Source organism: Dromiciops gliroides, chromosome 2 (assembly GCF_019393635.1).
Source record: "Dromiciops gliroides isolate mDroGli1 chromosome 2, mDroGli1.pri, whole genome shotgun sequence".
Classification (NCBI taxonomy): Eukaryota; Metazoa; Chordata; class Mammalia; order Microbiotheria; family Microbiotheriidae; genus Dromiciops; species Dromiciops gliroides.
Genome location: NC_057862.1, coordinates 585965548 through 585989448, shown reverse-complemented (window position 1 = coordinate 585989448; position 23901 = coordinate 585965548). Strand labels below are relative to the sequence as shown.

The following is a 23901-nucleotide window of genomic DNA, read 5'->3' as shown; positions in this document are numbered from 1 at the left end:
GGCACACAGGGACATCAATCTCTAAATGGTCCCAGACAACTATGCTTTTAAGCATCTTATCGGCTTTTACTTGTCTTCTTCCTTTTTGTCAGGATGTCAATTATCATTTTTGCTCATGTTATTCTTTCCACCTGAACTAACAATCCATCCTTTTTTTGGGGGGGGGGGCAATTGGGGTTAAATGACTTGCCCAGGGTCACACAGCTAGGAACAGAAAAGGGTCTATCCATCCCATATTCCAAAAGGTATTAAAAAGCAGTGATCTGGCAGCTAGGTGGCGCAGTGGATAGAGCACCAGCCCTGGATTCAGAAGGACCTGAGTTCAAATCTGGCCTCAGACACTTGACACTTACTAGCTGTGTGACCCTGGGCAAGTCATTTAACCCCAACTGCCTTACAAAAAAAAAAAAAAAAAAAAGCAGTGATCATTAAAACAACCTGGCACCTCTTAAAAGAGAGGTTGATTGATGGAATAAATTAAGCATGTATCATACAGAAGCAAACAAATACAAGAGAAGTTTAATGAACTCCAAAATTCAAGTTACATGGGGAATATCTCACTAACAAAAACTGCTGGCGGAAAAAGGACAGCAGCCTGAAATAAATTATGTTTAAACCAAAACCTATTATGATACACTAAGATAAGCATCAAAAGGGCACATGACCTAGACATTAAAATCACACCGTAAACAAATTAAAGGAGTGAGGAAGAAATTACTTTCCAGATCTATGGATAGGGGAGTTCATGACTAAACAAATGATAGAATCACACAAGAAAAACAGGGAAATTGTGATTATATAACACTTAAGATTTTGCACGAGATCCATTTCCCAATACATAAACAGTCAAGGGTTATGAACAGGCTGTTTTAAAAAGAACTCCGGAGCCAAGATGGCGGAGGAAAGGCAGTGAGCTCCCAAACTCATGACATGATCACTCCAAAAAACATCCAAATAATGCCATATGACAATGCCTGGAGCAGCAAAACCCACAGAAGATGTGCTGAAATCATCTTCTAACCAAGAACGGCTTGGAATGTCAGAAGGAGGGAGCTGCTGTGCTAATACAGGAGTGAAGCCCAACCCCACAGTCACCCTGACACAGATCCAGCTCCCAGGAAGGCCTCACCCGAGGAGACCCCCAGAGCCTCTGAATTAGCTGCAGCGCCAGTGTCATCTGGAACTAAGCTCACAGTCCAGTGAGAGGGCTGAGCCCTTGGCAGGGGGGGGAGTACAGGGGTCTATGCTGGTGCTAAGGCAGAACTTGGATTTTACACCCCTGCTGAGAACCAGGAGGTAGGCTTGAGTAGCAGTGGCCCAGGCAGAGGAGAGACACAGGCTCCCAGAGCTGACAACCACAACACACAAAGCTGGTTGATTAGCAAGTTGGTCTGGGGTCATCTACGGACCAGGGAACAAGCCAGGCAAGTGAACCAGGGAACAAGCCAGGCGAGTGAAGAACCTGATCCTCCTTAAATCATACCACCTGGGACTTCCGAAGCTTGGGATAGTGCAGCCTGGAAACAGTGCCCCACTTTAAGGAGCTAAAAGTCAAGTAAAAGAAAGGCAAGATGAGCAGACAGAGAAAGGTGAGGACCATAGAAAGTTTCTTTAGTGACAAGGAAGATCCACGTGAACCCTCAGAAGATGTCAACATCAGGGCCCCTGTATCTAAAGCTTCCAAGAAAAATATGAATTGGTCTCAGGCCATAGAGGTGCTCAAAAAGAACTTTGAAGATAAAGTTAGAGAGGTAGAGGAAAAAATGGAAAGAGAAATGAAGGTGATGCAGGAAAGACATGAGAAAAAAAGTCAACAGCTTGAAAAGCCAAAAGGAAAAGCTCTCTGGTGAAAATAATTGCCTAAGAATTAGGATTGAACAAATGGAAGCTAGTGACTGAGAAACCAAGACACAAATTATCAGTGATTTAGATTTTAGCTTTTTGAATCATATAAAGATGCCCTACATAATTGATAATTAGAGAAATGCAAATTAAAGCAACACTGAATGAATTTAAAGCCACATCCTCCCTATCAGATTGGCAAAAAGGAAAATGGCAAATGACAGAACAGTTATGTACCTACACTACTGGACTGTTGGTGAAGCTGTAAATTAGTCCAACCATTCTGAAAAATAATTTGAAGCTTTACCTAAAGTTAAATGAAGAATACCTTTTGACCTACTACTAAGCCTACTTCTCCAAAAAATTTAAAGAGGAAAAGGATTTATACAAACAAAAATATTTATAGCAGTTCTTATAATAACCAATGTGAGAACCAGGGGCCCCACCCTAGTTTTTATCTTTCTGAGGTTTTTAAGGTCGAATTGGCATCCGGAAGTTGCCTCTATTCATGTCAATCAACGGACTTGAATGGGACCAGCAAATTAGCTTGGAGCTGGGTGTGGGGACCACCCCTCTTCCATAGGGCACTTCCAGTCAAGCTGACTGGGATTCAGTCTCTTGGGAAGTGTGAGCGGCTAGGTGAAGGAGCTCGCTCTCACTCTCCCTTGAGTGAACACTCTTGCTCGCTCTCACATGCTCGCTTGCTCTCGCTCTCTCTCTCTCTCTCTCTCTCTCTCTCTCTCTCTCTCATAGGTCTGAGCTAGGTTTTTTCCATTCTTTCAGAGACATTCTCTCCTTCTCTCTTTACTAACTTTTAATATACTTTAATAAATGCTTAAAAGCCTAAACTGTTGCTGAATTTGTAAGTAAATCCTAGTTTCCCCCCCACACTGGGGGGCAAGTAAGGACACACACGTTAGATTTTTTTTTTTTTGGTGAGGCAATTGGGGTTAAGTGACTTGCCCAGGGTCACACAGCTAGTAAGTGTCAAGTGTCTGAGGCCTCATTTGAACTCAGGTCCTCCTGAATCCAGGGCCAATGCTCTATACACTGTGCCGCCTAGGTACCCCTACACACATTAGCTTTTAATCATCACACTAACAACTTAGCTGTCCTCTTGTTGGGAAAATAACTAAACAAATTGTGACATATCAATGTAATGAAATGTCATGTTATAAGAAATCATAAAATGGGCAAGTGAGGAAAATGAAGAGACTTCTACAAACTGATGCAAAGTAAAACTAAGTGAACAAAACTAGAATATAAGGATAACATTATAAAGAAAACAACTCTGAAAGACTCTAAACTCTGATCATTACAATGATAAAGCATGAATGTGATTGTCTTCTACCTACTGACAGAAAGCTGATCAGGAACAGTTAGGTGGCACAGAGCACTGACCCTGAAATTGGGAGGATTTTAGTTCAAATCTCACCTCAGACACTAGCTGTGTGATACAGTTATCCTTCCACATCATAACTTTTGATTTATCACAAGTTTCACATTTATCACAGTTTTGATTTATCACAGGTCAGCATAAGAGATTAAATGGGAATGGGGGGGGGGGGTTGTGGAAACTGCAGAAAACACATGAATGCCAATAGATGACAGAAAAATTTCTTTTTCATATAGTCTTTTTACTTAACATTGACCTACATATAGCCTATGACCAAATTTTACAATAAGGTACCGTAAATACTCCATAAAATAAGGTACCGTAAATACTCCATAAAAGAAAAAATTCAGATTTCTTCTCTAGTAGAAAGAGAGGGCCAAAAAATGTTACACAGATTTTCCAGGTGGTGGGGGCACTACACTGTAAGGGACAACTGTAATAACAATGGCTAACTTTAATATAGCACTTACCATGTATGAAGCACTGTTCTAAATACTTTACAAATATTTCATCTGATCCTCACAATAATCCTTGGAGGGAGGTCATATTTAATTATTCCCATTTTACAGACGAGGAAACGTACTAAATGAGGCTGAGTGTCTGGACCAGGTTCACATAGCTACTAAGTATAGGACTCTAAAATTGAACTCAGATCTCCCTGGATCTCTAACCACTGCACCACCTAGCCAAGATGACTCCTGAACCAGTACTGCTAGACTGCTACCATGTACCAGCAAATCTCTGAAGTTCTTACCACACAAAATAATGATTAAAAAATCCCATGTGAAACTACAGTGGCATCTTCTACACTAAAATTGCACCAAAAAAGTCATACAAAAGTCCATGGGCAATAGTAGTAATATTTTCTCCCATGAGAACATCAGATTTGGGCAAAGAGGAAGGGAACTAAGTTTATTTAGCACAAAAAAACAATAAACATGTAGATAGCTATTTGGAAACAAATTTTACTCTCTCCCTGATGGACAAGATGAGAAAGAGTTCTGTTTTCTTCTTTTCAACACCTAATGGTTAAGAGCTGCCATCAGGGGGCAGCTAGATGGCGCAGTGGATAGAGCATCGGCCCTGGATTCAGGAGTACCTGAGTTCAAATCCGGCCTCAGACACTTAACACTTACTAGCTGTGTGACCCTGGGCAAGTCACTTAATCCCAATTGCCTTACTAAAAAAAAAAAAAAAAAAAGAGAGAGCTGCCATCAACGCAGAACTAAGAACACTATCTTGAAATGCTGCTTTCTGAAGGGTCATTCTTTAAAACATCCTGGGAAAACAGTCATCTACTCTCCTTTATTTATATAAACTTCAGCAAAGAAGTCTTTCTCCAGGTTGTCATATATCTTCATTCTTTGTATAACATTTCAGCTTTTCCCTCAAAAAGGGTAAAATTGTAAAAACAAGAGTTTGTTAGTTAAGCAACAAATGGCCACCAAATAAGTCTTAACAAGAGCCTCTGCCCAACAGGTATGGAAACCATTTGTACATCAGTGCTAGGTAATCTATGAAATACTGACTAAAGAAATATGCTATGGGCAATTCTTTTTTAGACCCATAAAGCTAAAAAGTTTGGGGCCATAAGAATAGTTGCACGAAATAGAAACATTCAGTAAAGATGTAATCATGCAGCACTTTCTAAAACATTTCAAAACTTATGAAAAACATTTCTAAAACAATGTTGACACCATGTAAAATATGAAAAGACTCTAAGACATTATGTGTACATTAATAGCATTGACAGTATAAAAGACATCTTAAAGGCTATTTAGTCACTCCACTATAATGGATCATTAAGTAAATCCCAACACCAGCAGCTTGCCTTCAATGATCTGTGATATGTCACAGAACGTTATAGATTTTCTTATTCTGTGAGAAAACTGTACTCCCTCAGACTGCTTACTGTAAAATACTATATGGCTGTAAATCATAGAATACTTAAGCTTAGGAGAATAAAAGTTACAGGTGACCAAAAGAGCAATAAAAAACACAGATGTAAATTAAAAAACATAGATGTAAATAAGTTGGAAGGATTTGGTAAAATACATCACTAAGACTACATATGACTGGAAAAATGAGGTAAACAAATCGTATGTGCTCTACTGGCATTCATAAAACAGTACAACAACTATTCTTCTACAGAGAATTTACAAAAGGACATGGGAAAAAAATACACAAGATGAGCACCCATACTAGTGAAATCATGAATCCATAAAAAGAGAAGCTTAAAAACAGATGAATTCAAATTAATTTTTTAAATTAATTTTATTTGATTGTACCACAGGAGTTATTTAAGGAACCCTAAAAAATAATTATTTTATACAATCAAAGAAATCCCCCCAAAAACCTTTTGCAATATAAAAGCTCACTAGCTAATTTATATACTTTTTAAAGTAGGGATTATAATGTTTTTTGCTTGCTAGTATCTATCATGAATACCCCCCAAAATGATAGATGAACAGAAGCAACTAACTCTGTGGGAAGAAAAACTTATAAAAGCATGATTATCATCCTTCAGAATATCCAAATATCACTGCAGCTACCTAATCCAGGGCCAAAGTACCATTTTCAATACTCTGATAGATGAAATGTAATTAAAATCTGGTGGAGTAGGTTACTTGACAATTCTACAGCCACGCAAATTCTTTAAAATCCAATCTTGAGACATTTCCCATTCAAAGTTAACGCAGGGGCAGGTAGGTGGCACAGTGGATAAAGCACTGGCCCTGGATTCAGGAGAACCTGAGTTCAAATGTGACCTCAGACACTTGACACTAGCTGTGTGACCCTGGGCAAGTCACTTAACCCTCACTGCCTCGCAAAAAATTAAAAATAAATAAATAAACAAAATAAAAAATAAAAGAAAGTTAACACAAAAGATAGTTTTATAACTGTAGGCCATTAACAATAATAATAATAATGTTACTATTATAATTCTCAAAAAGTGTATGCCAAGGAGAGCGATAGAGTGATATGTAATACGACTGGAAACAGAGATTACAGCCAATATGTGAAAACTGTAGAGGAGTTTATGTTTAATCCCAATGGGAAAATAGAACCAATGGAGTTTGGTAGTGCACCAGATTCAGAGGTAGGAAGAAAACCGTAAGATTTCAGAAAATCAAGGAAATAGAATATATCAAAAAGGGTAACTTGTTTATAACAAAAACTAAATTCTACATCATAGTAAGAAATAAAAAACAAAGAAATTTAACCAAAGGAAACTTGAGTAAATAGAGCTTTAAATTAAAACAATACTGAAAAGCAGTATTGAAGGAAGACAATTATCAAGAAAAAAACTTTTAAATTACTTAAAATTCCAGGAAAGAAATTGTTTTTATCATAGAAAGTCCAGCAAAAATGTGTTACATTGACCTCCCTACTTGAACAATATGACTAAATAGCCTATGAAACTATTAGACATTAACTCCTAATGTACAGGGAAGGAAAGACAATCTTTTAAGGAAAAAAGTCATTTTGATAAAATACTTATTTAGAATATAACTTTTGTGGGGAGGGGAGGGGCAATGGGGGTTAGGTGACTTGCCCAGGGTCACACAGCTAGTGAGTGTCAAGTGTCTGAGGCCACATTTGAACTCAGGTCCTCCTGTATCCAGGGCCAGTGCTCTGTGCCACCTAGCTGCCCCCAATATAACTTTTAAAATCAGGGGATTTAAATATTTTTTGTCTACCCCATAAAAACATAAGCTTCATGTGCCCCCTTGTTCTGGAATTTTTTGTGTCATGTACACTTTTGCAGTCTTGGGAAACTTGTGAAGGTCTTTTAAAACACTGTAAAAGGGGGCAGCTAGGTGGCGCAGTGGATAAAGCACCAGTTCTGGATTCAGGAGAACCTGAGTTCAAATCTAGCCTCAGATACTTGACACTTACTAGCTGTGTGACCCTGGGCAAGTCACTTAACCCCCATTGCCCCACCAAAAAAAACCAAAAACCAAAAACAAACAAAACAATGCTGTAAAAGGCTGTGTGTGTGTATGTATGTGTGTGTGTGTGTGTGTGAATTTTTATAAAACAAGTCTATTGAAATAATTATGAAAATAATTTTTTTAAAGTAAGCTCGGGGCAGCTAGGTGACACAGTGGATAAAGCACCAGCTTTGGATTCAGGAATTCAAATCTGGCCTCAGACACTTGACACTTACTAGCTGTGTGACCCTGGGCAAGTCACTTAACCTTCACTGCCCCACCAAAAAAAAAACAAAACAGTAAGCTCATACAATTCAGGTAATGAACCCCTGTTTTAAGGTCATCTAAGACAATTTTATAATAGATGCTAGAAATATTTTATACCAACCTCATCTGTACTACATTATGCACTTTTATTATTTTATTTAACTTATGCAAGTTCAAACAGTATAAGACCATTTTAATAATAGTTTATTTAGGCTTCAGAAGACCCTTAGTAGGGTTTTGAAACTGCTCTCTATAAATTACTATTAACTTCTTAAATGGCCAAATACGCCAGCCTTTCCTTAATTCTCATCATTCTTGACTTTTTTTGGTAACATCTGACATTGCCAACCACCCTGACCCTCCTCATGAAACTCTATGCTTTCATGACATTTCTTAGATCTCCTATCTGACAACTCCTCAGTCTCTGTTGGATCAGAGCAGCTTCCACATCATGCCTCCCCAATGTGAGTATACCCCAAGACTCAGTACTGGGTGCCCTTCTTTCCTCTCTCTACCCTCTCTATGACATCAGCTTCCATGAGCTTGTCATATCATCAAATATGCAGATAACTTCCAGATTGTATCTATCCATTTCTGGTCTCTGTGTTAAGCTCCAGGCTCAAATTATCAATTGACAATTGAACACTTTCCACTGTATGTCCTATAAGCATCTCAAATTCAATATATCCAAAACAGAATTCACTTATCTTTCCCCCAAAATCCAGCCCCCTTCTCTGAACTTCTCTAGTTCTGTCAGGAGCATCACCATCCTAACATTCATTTGGGTTTGCAATCTGTCATCCTCACCTTCTCACTCTCAGTTACACCGCACATCCAAGAAGCTGCCAAATTTAGTCATTTCTATCTCCACTTCTCTCACATGAATCTTTTACTGTGTACACAGCAACTACCCTGGTTTAGACCCTCAAAACTTCTTGCCCTCAAGGGACTAGACTTGAATACAGGAGAGACACAAGTTTGAATCCTGCCTTTGACAATAATTATGTGGCTAGAGCAAGTCATTTAAATTCTCTCAGGCTTAATTTATTCATATGTAAAATGGAGGTATTACCTGTAGTATCAATTTCAGAGTCATTATGTTTTTTCTAGCACATTCCAATGGTTATTTCCTCATCTTTGTGAATACTCAATCCAAAGAAATGGCAACTTATCCATGCTGTGAGAGCCCTATGCAACTCTTGTCCATGTACTCCCACAAATCCACCAAAGGGGGGGGGCATCTAAGGTGCTCAAGTTTTCCCTGTGTGGATACCAATGGAACATGCAGGCTGTTAGATGGTTATCCCTAACCCTCATTATGTAACACAGCCCATTTTATTTTTTCCTATTTTTCTGAGATGATGTATTTTACACTACTTCTCTTTGAATAAATTCCTCATCTTGGATGTGGAAATGGTTCTGATTTCATGAAGGATATGTCAACAAAGCTCAAGTTCTGACAGGTTCTATCTAGATGCTGATGCTAAAAATGGGAGGCTCAAATAAAATAACATATGTAAGGCACTTTGGAAACTTCCAATCATTTATATAAATGCCAGTCACAGCTCTATCATTAAGCAACTATGACAACTTTGAACAACAATAATAATAACAATTTTGTACTTCTATCACTTTCATATATTATCTCATTTTATCATCTTCTCCATGCCTGTTTTCTAATAAAATAACAAATAAATTAAAAAATTTATTAAAGGTATATGATGTACCAAGTGCTGAGATAAGCATTCAGGACACAAATACAAATCACATACATCACTGTACTCAAGTAGCTTGCATGGGGGTGGGGGGGGTGTCAAGATTTGGGTGTAGGGGGTAGATTGCCACTACATATACAGTAGTACTAACTACGGAGTCTGGTTTAAGTTACAGGGATACTGAGTACAGCCCCACAGCAGTAGATTTAATACACGTTTTTCAGTAGCAATCCCAGTATTGATTTGGTTATGGTTCCAGCACTGCAAAGGGAACAGGAAATAAGGAATCTGACAAAAAGGTAGCTGAGGAATAAAATGAAGCATGGATGAGCCAGCTTGATAAAGTTGGCTACGTCAATACCAATGCAACCAAGATTAGAAGGAAAACAAAAGGCTGGGAAACAATTTTTACAGCAAGTATTTCTGATAAAAGCCTCATTTCTCAAATACATAGAGAACTGAAACAAAGGATATGAACAGGCAGTTTTCAGATGAAAAAATTAAAGCTATCTATAGTCATATGAAAAAATGTTGTAAATCACTATTCATTAATTTACTAGCTGTATGATCTTGGCAGATCTCTCAACTTGTTTTCTCATTTGTAAAATGGAAATATTACAACCTATATAACACCTACTTCACCAGGTTTTCATACAGTTCAAACGAGACCTTAAAGTATTTGCTACATATTATTATTATTATTATTATAGTTCAAAACTGAGGGGGACTATCATTTTGCATCCTCCACTAGCCTTATTCTAATGTTTTGCAGTAGCATGGAGGTTAAACCCTCGGTTCTCAGCAAACTGAAAATTCTCAGAGATCCTACCAAACCAGGAAGGCTTGGATTACAGGTCCCAGGTGTGTGAGCTAAAGCTCAAAGAGAAAAGTTGTTCAATGGATAATAAAAATGTTTCCACGACAACAATTATAACCATTTTAACCAAGAACTGAGGAGTTGCTATATGCTGACTGAAGAAGTAAAACCCTGTGACAAAAGCAGAGAGCAAAGAAGAATTATTTTGAACATAATTAATTACAAAAGAATTAGCAATATTTATATATAAACAGAAGGAAGTAAACCCCTTTTTTCATTTCATAAGGCCTGTTATGAAGCAATTTGACACTTAGCCCTATACAAAAAAAGAAAAAATACAGGTAGTTGAATGGCAGAAGCAGGTCAGGTGAAAAATTTTTGGAGGTTTGTTGTTTTGCTTCTCTATGACCCCTCAAAAAGAAGATGAGTCACTGGGGAAGAAACTCAAAAAAACCCTCAAATCAGAAGAGCAAGGAAGAAATTACTTTTCAGACTCTATAGATAAGGGAAGAGGTTCATGACTAAACAAGTGATAGAAAGGATTACTAAAGAGAAGAGGAATAATTCTGATTGCATATTTTTTTTTTTCAATTTTGCACAAATCTAAAATAAATAAATAACGGGGAAGTTAGGTGGCACAGGGACTAGAATTCCAGGCCTGGAGTCAGGAAGACCTAAATTCAAATCCAGCCTCAGACACTTACAAGCTGTGTGACCCTGGGAAAGTCACTTAACCCTGTTTGCCTCAGTTTCCTTATCTGTAAAATGAGCTGGAGAAGGAAATGGCAAAACACTTCAGTTTCTTTGCCAAGAAAACTCCAAACAGGGTCACAAAAAGTCAGACAAGACTAAAATGACTGAACAATAAGAAGACAGTAATAATCACAGGAAAACAGATAACTAGGAAAAACCTTGCCAACAAGTTTCTATAATAAAGTCTTATCTTCAAGACACATAAGGAATTATTTTAAATTTTAAAAAGAAAAGAGCTATTCCCCAATAGATAAATGGCCAAAGGGGGCAGCTAGGTGGTACAGTGGATAGAGAACTGGCCCTGGATTCAGGAGGACCTGAGTTCAAATCTGACCTCAGACACATGAGACACTTACTAGCTGTGTGACCCTGGGCAAGTCACTTAACCTTCATTGCCCTACCAAAAAAAAAAAGTAATTGGGGGGGGGGGGGAAGTATAATATGTTTGTAATGCTCTAAATTATTATAGAGAAAAGCAAACTAAAGCAACTTTGCTTAAAATCACCCACACTTTAACTCATTACTTCTGTCTGTTGATTATTTCTAATTTATCCTGTATATAGCTATTTGTGCATTTTCTCCTCCATTAGGTCTTGAACTCCTTGAGCGAAAGGACTGTCTTTTACCTTTCTTTGTATCCCCATCACTTAGTACCATACTAGGCACCTAACAGGCACTTAATAAATGCCTTATTGCCTGACTGACTGGCAAAGATGACTGAAAAGAAAAAGGCAAATGGTGGAAGAGCTTTAGGAAAATAGATATACTATTGTACTACTGGTGGTGCTGTGAATTAGTCCAGCCATTCTGGAAGGCAATTTGTTACTATGCCCAAAAAGTTAAACTGTCCATACCCTTTGACTCAGCTTTGGAACACTACCAGGCCTATATCACAAAAAAATCAAGTTAAGAAGAAAAGGATCCATATGTACAACAATATTTATAGCTTCTTTTTTTTGTGTATAACGTTATCATAGAGAAAAACAATTTTGAAATATTTCAGAACTCTAATCAACAAACACAATGATAAACCACAAGTCCAAAAGAAAGATGAAACCCCTGATTCACCTCCTAATAGAAGGTGATGAACTTACAATGCAGTAAGAGACATACATACATTTTTGGATATAGCTAATATGGAAATGTGCTTTTTCAGACAATGCAGATATGTACTAAGGGCTTTATGGGGGGAGGGGTACTTGTTCAATGGGAGAGGATACAGAGTGATAGGAAAGGGGAGAGTAATTTATGTACTTATTAATTGAAGAAACAAAAAATCAATGGGGGAAACGAATAATAGGGCAAGTTACTTACACGCAAATTTTTCTTGATACTTAAGCTCAATCACTTTTTTTTAAGCCTTTTTTTTTTTTGGTTATTTCAAATATTTTAATAAGAGTTCTCTGCCAGGCATTTAAAACACCAGTTTGTGAGGATGGACTCCATTGGAGAGAGAGAATACAGAAAGTAGGTAGCCACAAAGCTGAGGAATCTTCTTTATTTGGGGCAGGATCTGAGAATCCACTGCTTTCTGGTCAGTCTTGCGCTGCTCTGTAATCTCATATTTCTCTTTTTCTGTGTCAAAAATCTCTCCTTCTTGGTATCTAGATTTATGGAGCCTCTTCTTAAAGTAAGAATCAGTAAGACGATTTGGACTTTTCACACTTGAAAGGTTAACCCTGGTAGAGGTGGCAATGACAAATTTCTGATGGGTTCTTCGCAGAGGTACATGGTTGATGGTCAGAGGTCCGTCCAGTCACCAGTAGCAAGCCACTAGCCAGCTGCTTCAGGAAAACCACTCACTTGCCCCTGTGGCAGCCAGTGAGCATGATCAGAACCATGCCTGGGGTGATGCTAGATCAGAGTCTCCTCACATGCTGGCTGAAGGGCTTTTTGCCATGACTGAGCAGCTTTCTAGGCACATCCTCAGTAGGGTAATACCTAGGCATTTTGCGGATCTTCACCACTCGGTTTCCTCCATTCTTATCCCCACCAACTAGCTTTGAGATGGTAGCAGGTACCTTCTCTTTCTTTTTCCTTTCAATCCGGGTTTCGGGTGCAGTGTATTGTGTTTGTACATGGCCCACCGGGAATACACGGCAGACCTTGAGTATCTGCGATCCCTCTGGCCAGGACCGGGTTGCAGCTACAATGCTTTCAAGGCTTTTTCACCACCTTCTCAGCCACATCTTCCTTTCTGGGCTTCTTTTCCTTTTTTTCTTTTTTGACCTTTTTTTCCTTTAGTTCCTTTGGGGGGTTTTGGTCCGCCATCTTGAGAGAAGGGAAAGAGAGCCATTTTTTTTAAAGAGAGAGAAAGGCTTAAAATAGCAAAGTTAGCAGGGGAAGGAATTATTTACCATAGAAGACAAAAGAACAAAGGAGAAACATAACAATTATTTTCAAGTACATAAAGGGGGTATTAAATGAGCAATACTAGCAAACTGTTCTTCTCCTCTAGAAATATGCCAGAAAGAAACCAATGCAAAAGGCATGAGGAACTAGGTAAAATAAAAAGGCAATTCTTCTAAAGAGTACAATTGACTACCTAAAAATCTTTACAAATAAAACTTGTTTCCTTTGTGGAGAATTATTTAAATTCAAGGTAATCTGATCAGATGTCGGTGAAGTAAATCTGATGACCCTTTTTAAAAGTCTGCCTGTAAGATCCCATTTGCTTACATTGTATCTCTACCCATGTCAGTCATTTGATCCAAATTTAAAATGTGTCAGAAGCTGAGAAAACTAACTGACTGAGGCACAAAAACAGTATCTAAACCCCCTAAGAGTCTTCCCAGGTTTCTCTGAAACCATCCCCTCTATCATTTCGTACAGAAAAATGGTATTCTATCACATTCATATACCATAACCTTTATACTTTTCAAAGCACTTTCATAAATATCTCCTTTGAATACAAACCCAGGATATAAGTATTCCCAGTTCTATTAAAATATTTAAGTAATTCACTGCTTCAAAGCTCTGTGAAAAGCAAAAAATGCCCAACTATAGTTTAATATTCTAATTATTTCAATTACATTCAAATCAAAATTTGTAGTCTCTACTCAAAACTCTACAGCAATGCTATGAACACCTCAAAAAAAATCCACTTCTTAATTCACAGTATTTTTTTTTTTGGACAGGAAGTGAGGGTTAAGTGACTTGCCCAGGGTCACACAGCTAATAAGTGTCAAGTGTCTGAGGCTGGCTTTGAACTCAGGTCCTCCTGAATCCAGGGCCTGTGCTTTATCACTGCACCACAGTATTTTTTGAAAATTTCATACAGCAGTTTTAGGAGAAGGTTGTTTCAAGGTTTTCTTGTTTATTTAATCAAAGAACTACAAAAAGGGGGCAGCTAGGGGGTGCAATGGATTCAGGAGAACCTGAGTTCAAATCCAGCCTCAGACACTTGACACTTACTAGCAGTGTGACCCTGGTCAAGTCACTTAACCCTCACTGCCCCTCAAAAAAACCAAAAACCTACAAAAAAAACTTTACATCTCCAAAAGAGCAGTTCACTAATATTATAAAATCTTGAGGGGAAAAATACTACACAAAGAGATTTTTTTTTTAAATTATATTAACAACTTCTCTGTCATTTTGATGACATGTAAAGGACTTCCTGGGCAGAGCCAAGATGGCAGAGGACAGGCAGTGACTCCTCCGAGCTCTCCCCCAAATCTCTCCAAATCCCTTCAAATAATGCCATAAGACAATTCCTAGAGGACCAGAAACCACGAAAGGATGGGGTGAGATCATTTCTCAGACAAAGATGACTTAAAAGGTCAGCAGGAAAGGTGCGAATGAAGTGCAGATCCAGGTTGCACCATGCAGACCCAGTACCAGCCCCAGAGAGTCAGGCCTCTGGAGCTTTGGAATCATCTGAGGCAGCGACTACTTCTGGAACTCAGCTCACAGACTGGTGAGGGGGTCGAGTGGTTGGCCAGAGGGAGATTGCAGGCACTGAGGCAGATCCCTGTTGTGTTGTCCATGCTCAGAACCAGGAAGCAGTCTTGAAGGGTGGGCCCTGCTGGGGGAGGGGCACAAGCACGCCTGAGCTTGCAACAACAGTGAAACACATTTCTGATGAAAGAGCAAGCAGGCCTGTGGTTACTTACAAACCAAAGCACAGGCCAGGGGAGTGTAGAATGTTCCTCTCCTTAAATCATACCAGCCAAGACCCCTTGAAGATTGAGACAGTGTGCCCTGGAAGCAGTGCTCCACTTTAAGGAGTTAAAAGTCAAGAAATAGGCTGACAAAATGAGCAGACAGAAAAAAAATGCAGATACTGGAAAGTTTCTTTTGTGACAAGGAAGATCAAAATACACCCTCAGAATAAGATAACAAAGTCAAAGCTCCTACATCCAAAGCTTCCAAGAAAAATATGAATTGGTCTCAGGCCACAGAAGCACTCAAAAAGGGCTTTGAAGATAAGGTAAGAGAGGTAGCTAGGTGGTACAGTGGATAAAGCACTGGCCCTGGATTCAGGAGGACCCAAGTTCAAATCTGGCCTCAGACACTTGACACGTACTAGTTGTGTGACCCTGGGCAAGTCACTTAATCCTCATTGTCCTGCAAGAGAGAGAGAGAGAGAGAGGAAAAACTGGAAAGAGAACTGAGAGTGATGCAAGAGGGTCATGAAGGGGCAGCTAGGTGGCGCAGTGGATAGAGCACCGGCCCTGGATTCAGGAGTACCTGAGTTCAAATCCAACCTCAGACACTTAACACTTACTAGCTGTGTGACCCTGGGCAAGTCACTTAACCCCAACTGCCTCACTTAAAAAAAAAAAAAAAGAGGGTCACGAAAAAAAAGTCAAAAGCTTGAAAAGCCAAATGGAAAAGGAGATACAAAAGCTCTCTGAAGAAAATTAACTGCTTAAGGATTAGGATTGAGCAATTGGAAGTTAATGACTCTATGAGAAATCAAGGCACAATAAAGCAAATCCAAACGAACGAAAAAATAGAGGGCAATGTGAATTATCTCCTTGGAAAAAACAGCTGACCTGGAAAATAGATCCAGGAGAGAAAATCTGAAAATTATTGGACTACTTGATGGCACATAACAATTAATAAATGAAGATCACTAATTTAAATGTGTATTTGTTAGTGCACCTATTACATTTAATGCTCCACAATGAGCCAACATTATTCTGAAGAGCTCACTAATATTGACTGAAATGTTTACTCAACACAGAAGTGATTTAAGGAACCAGGAAAACATTCATATGAGATATGTTAACATATCAATGACTTTTTCTTTTTGGCGGGGCAACGGGGTTTAACTGACTTGCCCAGGGTCACACAGCTAGTAAGTGTCAAGTGTCTGAGGTCGGATTTGAACTTGGGTCTTCCTGAATCCAGGGCCGGTGCTTTATCCACTGCGCCACCTAGCTGCCCCATATCAATGACTTTTTGATTATTTCCTGACAGATATTGTTTCAACAATATTCTAGAAGTGACCAGCTGATGATGAAATCTTTGGTCATAGCAACCCAGCAAACAAATAAAAGAAAGCATCTCTCAGTCCTGTTTGAGCATCCTTCCTTTTCTGAAGTGATAGGATAGAGTGATGTTAGAAAGGAGAAAAGAGTGGTAAGAATAACAGTTTTCAATATGTCTACAAGCATTAATGGAGCTATTGATGTGCTTTAAATATGAAGTCCTTATGTAATTGCTATCATCATGTGGGCATATTATTTAAGGAACTGAATCATATATTAACCTCAAAATTTTCTCACTATGAACAAAAGCAAAAGACAAAAGAATACTGTAGATAAATGGAATCACAGGTTCTTTTTATAGAAGCAACTTAAGGGAGGTACAAGAATTGGTTTGTATTGTACATCCAAAGGAAATAAGAAACATTGTTATAATCCTATAGAAGAAAAAAGGCATTTAATGCAATATAACAATCAACAATCAAATCAATTCATTAAGGGCCTGCTAAGTGTCAGGCACTGTGCTAGGCACTCCAGATACGAGAACAAAGAATGAAATCACCTCTATTTGCAAGTTTACATTTTACCAGGGGAGGCAACAAGTATATAGAAAAAGACACAGCATTAATACAAAGTCAATAAATGTTAAATACAACATAGTTTAGGGAGGATGGGGCTAGCAGGAAGGTAGAAGGAAATATTTCATGAAGAAAATGTCACTTCAGCTGTATCTTAAAGGAAGAGAGAAACTCTATGAGGCAGAGGAAGAGGAAATACATACCTGGCATGTGAGATAGCCAAATACAAAAAAGATAAAAGGAGGAATAGAAAAGACCAGTTTGGATTGATCTGTGTAGGGAAGGAGTAATGTCCATTGACACTGGAAAGATAGGTTGAGACCAAGTTATGAGGGACTTTAGAAGCTAAACAGAGAAATTTATTTATATCCCTTCCTGGAGGCAATAGGAAGTCATTGTGTCTAGATGAGGAGGGAAATAATATGGTCAGACCTGTACTTGAAAATCACTTTGGCAGGAGTATGGAAGTTGGACTTTAGTAGTAAGACTTGAAGCAGGAAGGCTAATTAAGAGGACAGTTCAATAATCTAGGCAAGAGGTGATGAGGATCTTAAATATAGCTTTCAAAAAAATTTTTTTAAAATACTAAAGAGGCAGCTAGGTGGAGCAGTGGATAGAGTACCAGCCCTAGAGTCAGGAGGACCTGAGTTCAAATCTGACTTCAGACACTTGACACTTACTAGCTGTGTGACCCTGGGCAAGTCAGTTAACCCCAACTGCCTCACTAAAAAAAAAAATACTAAAGTAGTGTCTGTATGGGTTGAGAGGAATTGGATACTAAAAATGTTATCAAGGTAGAAACAACAAGATTTGGCAACTCACTGAATATATGGAGTGAGGTAGTAAGGAGTCAAGGAAAATTCTGGGGCTACAAACCTGGGAGACTGGAAGAATGGTGGTGCCTTCAGTAGAAAAAAGAATGTTTGGAAGAGGGAAGGATTTGAGGGAAAAGATAAATTAGTTTAATTTGCCTCCAGGACATCCATTTTGAAGTGTATAACAGACAAGATGCAGGATTGAAGCTTAGCAGGGAGATGGGGCCGGATATTTATCTACCTATAGGCACAGATATCTATTGGCCATCTGCAAAGAGGACTTCTAAAACATTCCTAATGAAAAGACCAAAGCCGCAAAGAAATTCTGAAAAGAAAATGCAAAGGCAAGACATGAAGACCTGATCATCTCCTCAAGCTCTCCACCCTCCCTTTCACTGCCAAATTCCTAGGAAAAAACTCTCTATACTTCCAGGAAAAAAAGCTGTCGATGCTCATTTCCTCCACTAACTTCCCAATATCTTGAAAATTCAAATAATTTAAGTCAAGGTATAATAACGGGAAGGAGTACAATTTCTCCCCACAAAACTCCTTCAAAGAAATCTAGAAGACACACCAGAGTAAATCCTAATGAGGAAATTCAAGAAAAAGCCACAGTAAATTGCTTTTCTAAGCCGTGGTCAACACAGGGAGAACAAAGAGGTCTGTAGGCACTGTGGATAGGGTCTGGCCATGAACATCTTGTGGAGCACACCAGCACAGGGAGAATCAAGGTAAAAAGAGGTACCAGACCCATAAAGGGACACTGATGGATATGGGAATGGGTGCCCAACTGGAAGCTTTGGTACCCACTGCATAGTTCTGAATCAAAAATCCAGGGCAAACGGAGGAAGAAACCTGCACCCTGGCATGGCAGAAATCACAGACCAAAGGGAAGATTGAAATTCTGTCATTCTAAACCAAGAGAGCTTTCCTGCTAAATGATAATAGTTGAGTTCAGCAGCAGATTACTGTTGCTCACACACAGTCAGTCCAATCCCATGTCAAGAACTTGCAGAGGGGCAGCTAGGTGGTGCAGTGGATAGAGCACCGGCCCTGGAATCAGGAGAACCTGAGTTCAAATCTGGCCTCAGACACATAACACTTACTAGCTGTGTGACCCTGGGCAAGTCACCTAACACCTGACCAAATTGCCTGACCAAATAAGAAAAAAAAAAGAACTTGCAGAGTTCAAATGAGTGGGGAAGTACTCAAACTCTGTCCTAGATCAGTGTCCTAGATCAGATCATTCTGGGAGGATAGAAAGCTTGCAGTTCTTTCTCTTTTTTTGGGGGGGGAGGGGAGAATGAGGATTAAGTGACTTGTCCAGGGTCACACAGCTAGTTAAGTGTCAAGTGTCTGAGGCCACATTTGAACTCAGGTCCTCCTAAATCCAGGACCAGTGCTTTATCTACTGCGCTACCTAGCTGCCCCTAGCTTGCAGTTCTCTAATCTGAGCTGTCCCTATGAACTGATAACAACATTACTCAATATCACTAACAAAGTAGCAACAGAACCTGGCCAGACCTTCTTTCCAGAAGTGCAGAGAACCTAGTCCTAACATTAAGTCCAAAGTCAAGAAGTAGACTGGAAAAATGAGCAAACCAAAAAAGAATCCTACCATGAAAGGCTATTATTGTGACAGGGACATTCAAAACACAAACCCAGAAGAAAATAACTCCAAAACCTAAGTGGATTATGGTAGAGAGGAGATAGATTAAAGATGGTAGATCTGAGGAAGGATAAACCTTAAACTCTAAGGATATACGAAAATATGTATAGCTCTTTTTAAGATGGCAAAGAATTGGAATCTATGGGGATGCCCATTGATTCAGGAATGGGCTGAAGAGACTGTTGCATATGGATGGGATAGTAGTCGTGTAAGAAATGACATAAGGGGGTTTCAAAGGACCCTGGAGAATCTCATATCAATCGATGTAGAATGATGCAGAACAATTTGTATAATGACAACAATATTATACAAACAAAAAGCTTCAAAAGACTCAAGAACTCTGATCAGCATAATGACCAATCACAATTCCAGAGGACTGAAGATAAAACATGCTCTATCCATTTCCTGACAGAGGGGTGTAAAGCTCAGTGTACAGGATTACTATTATGATAGATAATGTATAGATATATATGTTCTCTATATATTTTTTCTTTTAAACATGGCCAGTGCAGATATTTATTTTTGACCATACAACACATTTGTAACAGGGGTTGTGTTTTTCCTTCTTTATCAGTTGGAGGGAAGGAGGAAAATGAGAGAAAGATAGGGCTGATTTTTGCTGATAGAAAAAAATTAAATTAAATTTATAAAAACAAAAAGCTATTTCAGACTTCTAGGTCACTTGAGCAATTAAGAAAGAAGACTAGAGGGGGCAGCTAGGTGGCTCAGTGGATAAAGCAATGGCCCTGGATTCAGGAGGACCTGAGTTCAAATTTGGCCTCAGACACTTGACACTTACTAGCTGTATGACCCTGGGCAAGTCACTTAACCCTCACTGCCCTGCCAAAAAAAAAAAAAAAGAAATGAGAAAGAAGCCTAGAATTTTTTACAGTCCCCACAAACTAAGAGAATTAATGTACTAGTAGAGAAATTACAACTGCCCCCATAGGAAAAGAAACCAAGAAGATCAACAAAGTAACAACCTTATGAATTAACAGTGGACAGTCATAATTCCTGAGGCAATCACTGAGCATGCATACTTCTCCAGCCTCCACACTCCAGCAAGCCATACAAACCAACCCACAGGCTTATGCCCTGGGGCCTATTCTGAAATTTTTCTGCCGCTACAGTCTACACAATGCCTCTGCCCTTACCCTGGCATTCTGCTGCAACAAGCCTCAGACCTCAACTCTGTCCAGATGTGTGGACAGGAAAAGGTACAGGAGGAGAGGACTATGTCCCAGGTGACCCCTAGATTAGGGGACCCCAAGGTAATAGAAACTCTGCCCAGAAGACCCATTTTATCCTCACTCAAGACTACAAAAAGTGGCAGAGTCAATGTGGCTACAGAACTAAAGAATAAAGAGAATTGAAGCAGGGGGCCAGCATACATGTCTACAACAAACCTGAAGAAAAGAGAGACTAGCATCCAGCTGGGGACGGTCTTGTCCGCTATAGAAGTTAGTTGTAAAAGGACCAAGGGCAATAAAAAGACAATTCCTGAACATGGGAAGATGCTGAAGCAGTTTTTTAGTTCCCTCCCTGGGGGGTAAACCCACCACCAAAGGAAAAGGAGCTAGAAAATGAACAGGGGAATATAAAGAAAAAAGACAAAAATCACCAAAGACCTCAAAAGAAAGAAAATTCCGTTAAAAACTGAGTATAAGCTGACATATTAACAAGGAAGATTGATAATTTACAAGTCATCTAAGAATTATAAATGTGTCTAAAAAATACTCTAAGACAAAGCTTCTTAAACTGTGAGGTCAGGTAACTGAATGTGGGGGTCATGAAAAAGTTATGTATGCCTATTTTATATACCTACATACCAGGGGTCTCATAAAAAATTCTCCAGTGAAAAGGGGTCCAGAGTGGAAAAGTTTAAGAAGCCCTGCTCTAAGAAAAAAGGAACTGAACCAACACCTGATAAAAAAACAGAACCTGTGGATTCATTCCCAATACAGCATAAAAATGTAGCATAATACTCCAGAATAGCTCAAGAGAAAACCCTAAAAGAATTCAGACAAAAACAATTGAGAAAATTTATAGTCCGCACGGCAGAAAAAACTAGCAGACTAGAAAAACTTGAATCCACAGTGGCAAGTCTCTCCAAAGAAGTGAAAAAGAGAATTACAGGGGATATAAATATCCTGAGGTGAAGAAAATCTGGAAGAAAAGATGCAAAAAGAAATAATGTTGGATAGAGCACCGGCCATGGAATCAGGAGTACCTGAGTTCAAATCCGGCCTCAGACACTTAACACTTACTAGCTGTGTGACCCTGGGCAAGTCACTTAACCCCAATTGCCTCACTAAAAAAAAAAAAAAAAGAAATAATGTTAAAAGAATGCAAGCAAAATATCCTGATCTTGAAGACAGCATTATAGAGACAATTTAAGGATTATAGGTCTTCCAAAAGAACCTGACAAGTTCAAAAAAAAAAAAAACCCAACCCTGAACAATATAAAGTAACATTAAAAGAAAAATGCCCACAATTTCTGAGTACAGAAAACAAAGCACCAATTGACATAATCCATAAATTGCCTCCAGGGGAAAAAAATTAAAAGTATCAAACTCCAAAATACATATGTGGTCAAATTTCACAATTCCAGTGACATACAACAAATTCTGCAAAACACTAGGATAAAGACCTTCAAATATTATGGAAAGAAGGAAATGAAACGGCTGTTTCCAAAGTTACCAAGAATTGCCTAACTATCAAAACTTACCTTTTATCAATCTTCATCTTTCTGCAGCTTTTGGCATTATTGACCACCCTCTCTTCCTGGATACTTGCTCCTCTCTGGATACTCATGGGTATTCATGTTCTCTAGGTTCTCCTACCAAACAACTCTTTCTGTTTCCTTTACTAGATCATCATCCATAAACTACCCCTAAAGTGTAGATAAACCTCAAGGAACCACCCTAGACTCTCTTTTCTGTCTCTATACTGTGTGTTGGTGCCTTCACTTGTCATATTCTCAATTACTGTCTCTATGCACACCTACATCCAACTCTAGTTTCTCACATGAACTACAATGTTACGCCACTGCATCAACTTGCCTACTATATATATATATATATTTTTTTTTGGTGAGGCAATTGGGGTTAAGTGACTTGCCCAGGGTCACACAGCTAGTAAGTGTTAAGTGTCTGAGGCTGGATTTGAACTCAGGTCCTCCTGAATCCAGGGCCAGTGCTCTATCCACTGCTCCACCTAGCTGCCCCATCTATATATTTCTCAATGGATATCCTATAAAAATCTCAGATTCAACTTGTCCATGTAAGAACTCATTATCCACCCCGCTTCCTCCTTTTAAAAAAAAAATTTTTTTTTTAAATCCTTTTACAGTCAGGGGCACATGTTCTAATCACCTATTTTCAAAACCAGAAGATAATCCCCTCAACTCCTTACCCTCCCTCACTGCGTGTGTGTGTATATGTGTGTGTGTATGTGTATGTATGTATGTGTGTATATATTGTAGATGTGCTCTTTGGAATGTCTGCTCCGGAGGTAAAAGCCTTCCTTTTATTTTAAACCTTTTTCCTTTCCCACTCTGGCCATCTTCTTGAATTCAGTGAAACCTGGGTTCCTCCTGATGACATGGCATCTCTGGCCACACTTTCTAGCACTGGTTGCATTTTCACTCAATACCCCTGACTCACTCAATACCCCTGCTTATGGTGGAAAAGTCTGACTGTTCCTTGCTTCCTCTTGCCACTATTATCTACTGACCTCCAGTATACTTGCCTTTCTTCAGTGAGTTCAGTGTTTGGCCTACTGTCTGTCTGTCTGTCTCTCTCCTTCTCTCTCTGTCTCTCCCTAAATCCTACCCTCATACTTGGGGACTTCAACATATATAATGAAGTAACCTCAACTGCCCTAACTTCCCAGTTCTTCAGTTTACATTTTCCCATGACCTACTCCTTGGTGCACACAGATATACCTTTGATATTGCCACCACAAGAGTTCTTCTTTGTTCAAGAACTCTGAAATTCCTTTATATGATCATATCTTATTCCATCTTTTCCCCTTACAATTCCTAACCCTGTTCTTCATTCTCACTGTGATCTCTAGTCTCTTTATCTTTCAGTTCTTTCTGAAGTCATTACCCTGAACTAAGTACACTGTCCTCTCTTCTCCATCTTGACTCCTTGGTGCGCCAATTCAACTCTACATTGTGTTCTTCTTTGGAGTCTCTTGTCCCATTAGTTTCTATAGCTCCTAAATCCTGCTGCTGTCGCCAATCTGTGACTTTTATAGAGCTGGCTGGCTATCTGACAACTGCTAGCTGCCTAAGCCAGTCTGTGAGCTCCTAGCTGACTGGGGGTTTAAAAGAGATCCCCCAGGTTAATTAAGTCCGGTAAAGAGACCCAATCTGAGAGCCTGCCTCTTCCCCAATTGCTTCTCCCCGACTGATAAGAAAAAGCCTCTTTCAATTTAACAACAAAAAACAGAGTTTATTGATAAGAATAAACTTAGAAATAAGGATAAAGTAAAGTAAAATATACGACCTGACTGCATTTAACTTCCTCCCTGCCTCCCTGAAATCTCCTCCCTCTCTGTGGGTGTCTCTCCCCGCTCCCCTCTTAGCCAAAAGCCACCCTCCTTCAACTCACTGGAAACCCCTTCTTCTTTTCTCATCAACAGCCTCTTTACTTCTCAGCTCCCCTGCAACTGCA

At 39.1% G+C, this 23901-nt stretch overlaps 1 protein-coding gene and 1 pseudogene across 4 annotated transcripts in view; both read right to left on the bottom strand.

Moving 5' to 3' along the window:
• Nucleotides 1-23901, bottom strand: part of USP34 (ubiquitin specific peptidase 34) — a 313145-nt gene that overhangs the window by 277118 nt on the left and 12126 nt on the right. The window lies entirely within an intron of this gene.
• Nucleotides 12090-13050, bottom strand: LOC122740769 (annotated as a pseudogene).